A 5765-nucleotide genomic window follows, 5' to 3' on the forward strand; every position below is an offset into this window, starting at 1 on the left:
TATGTTACTTGCCCGAGATTCGATCGTTGGTATCTCAATACCTAGTTCAATATCGTTACCGGCAAGTCTCTTTACTCGTTCTGTAATACATCATCCCGCAACTAACTCATTAGTTACAATGCTTGCAAGGCTTATAGTGATGTGCATTACTGAGTGGGCCTAGAGATACCTCTCCGACAATTGGAGTGACAAATCCTAATCTCGAAATACGCCAACCCAACAAGTACCTTTGGAAGCACCTGTAGAGCACCTTTATAATCACCCAGTTACGTTGTGACGTTTGGTAGCACACAAAGTGTTCCTCCGGTAAACGGGAGTTGCATAATCTCATAGTCATAGGAACATGTATAAGTCATGAAGAAAGCAATAGCAGAATACTAAACGATCGTGTGCTAAGCTAATGGAATGGGTCAAGTCAATCACATCATTCTCCTAATGATATGATCCCGTTAATCAAATGACAACTCATGTCTATGGCTAGGAAACATAACCATCTTCGATCAACGAGCTAGTCAAGTAGAGGCATACTAGTGACACTCTGTTTGTCTATGTATTCACACATGTATCATATTTCCGGTTAATACAATTCTAGCATGAATAATTAACATTTATCATGATATAAGGAAATAAATAATAACTTTCGTATTGCCTCTAGGGCATATTTCCTTCAGTCTCCCACTTGCACTAGAGTCAATAATCTAGTTCACATCGCCATGTGATTTAACATCAACAGGTCACATCACCATGTGATTAACACCCATAGTTCACATCGTCATGTGACCAACACCCAAAGGGTTTACTAGAGTCAATAATCTAGTTCACATCACTATGTGATTAACACCCAAAGAGTACTAAGGTGTGATGATGTTTTGCTTGTGAGATAATTTTAGTCAACGGGTGTGTCACATTCAGATCCGTAAGTATTTTGCAAATTTCTATGTCTACAATGCTCTGCACGGAGCTACTCTAGCTAATTGCTCCCACTTTCAATATTTATCTAGACCGAGACTTAGAGTCACTATATTAGTGTCAAAACTTGCATCGACGTAACCCTTTACGACGAACCTTTTGTCACTTCCATAATCGAGAAACATATCCTTATTCCACTAAGGATAATTTTGACCGCTGTCCAGTGATCTACTCCTAGATCACTACTGTACTCCCTTGCCAAAATCAGTGTAGGGTATACAATAGATCTGGTACACAGCATGGCATACTTTATAGAACCTATGGCCGAGGCATAGGTAATGACTTTCATTCTCTTTCTATCTTCTGCCGTGGTCGGGCTTTGAGTCTTACTCGGTTTCACACCTTGTAACACAGGCAAGAACTCTTTCTTTGACTGTTCCATTTTGAACTACTTCAAAATCTTGTTAAGGTATGTACTCATTGAAAAAACTTATCAAGCGTCATGATCTATCTCTATAGATCCTGATGCTCAATATGTAAGCAGCTTCACCAAGGTCTTTCTTTGAAAAAATCCTTTCAAACACTCCTTTATGTTTTGCAGAATAATTCTACATTATTTCTGATCAACAATATGCCATTCACATATACTTATCAGAAATGCTGTAGTGCTCCCACTCACTTTCTTGTAAATACATGCTTCACCACAAGTCTGTATAAAACTATATCCTTTGATCAACTTATTAAAGCGTCTATTCCAACTCCGAGATGCTTGCACCAGTCCATAGATGGATCGCTGGAGCTTGCATATTTTGTTAGCACCTTTAGGATTGACAAAACCTTCTGTTTGCATCATATACAACTCTTCTTTAATAAATCCATTAAGGAATGCAGTTTTGTTTATCCATTTGCCAGATTTCATAAAATGCGGCAATTGCTAACATGATTCGGACAGACTTAAGCAAGATACGAGTGAGAAACTCTCATCGTAGTCAACACCTTGAACTTGTCGAAAACCTCTTTGCGAAAATTCTAGCTTTATAGATAGTAAAACTACTATCAACAACCGTCTTCCTCTTGAAGATCCATTTATTTTCTATGGCTTGCCGATCACCGGGCAAGTCAACCAAAGTCCACACTTTGTTCTCATACATGGATCCCATCTCAGATTTCATGGCCTCAAGCCATTTTGCGGAATCTGGGCTCATCATCGCTTCCTCATAGTTCGTAGGTTCGTCATGGTCAAGTAACATGACCTCCAGAACTGGATTACCGTACCACTCTGGTGCGGATTTCATTCTGGTTGACCTACGAGGTTCGGTAGTAACTTGATCTGAAGTTACATGATCATCATCATTAGCTTCCTCACTAATTGGTGTAGGAGTCACAGGAACAGATTTCTGTGATGAACTACTTTCCAATAAGGGAGCAGGTACAGTTACCTCATCAAGTTCTACTTTCCTCCCACTCACTTCTTTCGAGAGAAACTCCTTCTCTAGAAAGGATCCATTCTTAGCAACGAATGTCTTGCCTTCGGATCTGTGATAGAAGGTGTACCCAACAGTCTCCTTTGGGTATCCTATGAAAACATATTTCTCCGATTTGGGTTTGAGCTTATCAGGATGAAACCTTTTCATATGAGCATCACAACCCCAAACTTTAAGAAACGACAACTTTGATTTCTTGCCAAACCACAGTTCATACGGTGTCGTCTCAAACGAATTTAGATGGTGCCCTTTTTTTTACGTGAATGCAGCTGTGTCTAATGCATAACCCCAAAACTATAGTGGTAAATCGGTAAGAAACATCATAGATTGTACTATATCCAATAAAGTACGGTTATGACGTTCGGACACACCATTATGCTGTGGTGTTCCAGGTGGCACGAATTTGTGAAACTATTCCACTTTGTTTTAATTGAAGACCAAACTCGTAACTCAAATATTTGTCTCCGCGATCAGATCGTAGAAACCTTATTTTCTTGTCACGATGATTTTCCACTTCACTCTGAAATTCTTTGAACTTTTCAAATGTTTCAGACTTATGTTTCATCAAGTAGATATACCCATATCTGCTCAAATCATCTGTGAAGGTCAGAAAATAACGATACCCGCTACGAGCCTCAATATTCATCGGACCACATACATCACTATGTATGATTTCCAACAAATCTGTTGCTTGCTCCATCATTCCGGAGAACAGCGTTTTAGTCATCTTGCCCAAGAGGCATGGTTCGCAAGCATCAAGTGATTCCAAAATCCCATCAGTATGGAGTTTCTTCATGCGCTTTACACCAATATGACCTAAACGGTAGTGCCACAAATAAGTTGCACTATCATTATTAACTTTGCATCTTTTGGCTTCAATATTATGAATATGTGTATCACTACGATCGAGATCCAACGAACCATTTTCATTAGGTGTGTAACCATATAAGGTTTTATTCATGTAAACAGAACAACAATTATTCTCTAACTTAAATGAATAACCGTATTGCAATAAACATGATCAAATCATATTCATGCTCAACGCAAACACCAAATAACACTTATTTAGGTTCAACACTAATCCCGAAAGTGTAGGGAGCGTGCGATGATGATCATATCAATCTTGGAACCACTTCCAACACACATCGTCACTTTACCCTTAACTAGTCTCTGTTCATTCTGCAACTCCCGTTTCGAGTTACTACTCTTAGCAACTGAACCAGTATCAAATACCGAAGGGTTGCTACGAACACTAGTAAAATACACATCAATAATCTGTATATCAAATATACCTTTGTTCACTTTGCCATCCTTCTTATCCGCCAAATACTTGGGGCAGTTCCGCTTCCAGTGACCAGTCCCTTTGCAGTAGAAGCACTTATTCTCAGGCTTAGGTACAAACTTGGGCTTCTTCACTTGAGTAGCAACTTGCTTGCCTTTCTTCTTGAAGTTCCCCTTCTATCCCTTTGCCCTTTTCTTGAAACTAGTGGTCTTGTTAACCATCAACATTTGATGCTCTTTCTTTGATTTCTACTTTCGTCGATTTCAGCATCGCGAAGAGCTCGGGAATTACTTTCGTTATCCCTTGCATACTATAGTTCATCACGAAGTTCTACTAACTTGGTGATGGTGACTAGAGAATTCTGTCAATCACTATTTTATCTGGAAGATTAACTCCCACTTGATTCAAGCGATTGTAGTACCCAGACAATCTGAGCACATGCTCACTGCTTGAGCTATTCTCCTCCATCTTTTAGCTATAGAACTTGTTGGAGACTTCATATCTCTCAACTCGGGTATTTGCTTGAAATATTAACTTCAACTCCTGGAACATCTCATATGGTCCATGACGTTCAAAACGTCTTTGAAGTCCCGATTCTAAGTCATTAAGCATGGTGCACTAAACTATCAAGTAGTCATCATATTGAGCTAGCCAAACGTTCATAACGTCTGCATCTGCTCCTGCAATAGGTCTGTCACCTAGCGGTGCATCAAGGACATAATTCTTCTGTGCAGCAATGAGGATAATCCTCAGATCACGGATCCAATCCGCATCTTTGCTACTAACATCTTTCAACAGAATTTTTCTCTAGGAACATATCAAAAATAAACACAAGGAAGCAACAACGCGAGCTATTGATCTACAACATAATTTGCAAAAATACTATCAGGACTAAGTTCATGATAAATTTAAGTTCAATTAATCATATTACTTAAGAACTCCCACTTAGATAGACATCCCTCTAATCCTCTAAGTGATCACGTGATCCGTATCAACTAAACCATGTCCGATCATCACGTGAGATGGAGTAGTTTCAACGGTGAACATCACTATGTTGATCATATCCACTATATGATTCACGCTCGACCTTTCGGTCTCCGTGTTCCGAGGCCATATCTGTTATATGCTAGGCTTGTCAAGCTAACCTGAGTATTCCGTGTGTGCAACTGTTTTGCACCCGTTGTATTTCAACGTAGAGCCTATCACACCCGATCATCACGTGGTGTCTCAGCACAATGAACTTTCTCAACGGTGCATACTCAGGGAGAACACTTATACTTTGATAATTTAGTGAGGGATCATCTTATAATGCTACCGTCAATTAAAGCAAGATAAGATGCATAAAAGATAAACATCACATGCAATCAATATAAGTGATATGATATGGCCATCATCATCTTGTGCTTGTGATCTCCATCTCTGAAGCACCGTCATGATCACCATCGTCACCGGCGCGACACCTTGATCTCCATCGTAGCATCGTTGTCGTTTCGCCAATCTTATGCTTCTACGACTATCGCTACCGCTTAGTGATAAAGTAAAGCATTACAGGGCGATTACATTGCATACAATAAAGTGACAACCATATGGCTCCTGCCAGTTGCCGATAACTCGGTTACAAAACATGATCATCTCATACAATAAAATTTAGCATCATGTCTTGACCATATCACATCACAACATGCCCTGCAAAAACAAGTTAGACGTCCTCTACTTTGTTGTTGCAAGTTTTACGTGGCTGCTACTGGGCTTGGCAAGAACCGTTCTTACCTACGCATCAAAACCACAACGATAGTTTGTCAAGTTGGTGCTGTTTTAACCTTCTCAAGGACCGGGCATAGCCACACTCGGTTCAACTAAGGTTGGAGAAACTGACACCCGCCAGCCATCTGTGTGCAAAGCACGTCGGTAGAACCAGTCTCGCGTAAGCGTATGCGTAATGTCGGTCCGGGCCGCTTCATCCAACAATACCGCCGAACCAAAGTATGACATGCTGGTAAGCAGTATGACTTGTATCGCCCACAACTCACTTGTGTTCTACTCGTGCATATAACATCAACACATAAAACCAGGCTCTGATACCACTGTTG

This window comes from Triticum aestivum, chromosome 7D, assembly GCF_018294505.1.
Source record: "Triticum aestivum cultivar Chinese Spring chromosome 7D, IWGSC CS RefSeq v2.1, whole genome shotgun sequence".
NCBI classification, from domain to species: Eukaryota; Viridiplantae; Streptophyta; class Magnoliopsida; order Poales; family Poaceae; genus Triticum; species Triticum aestivum.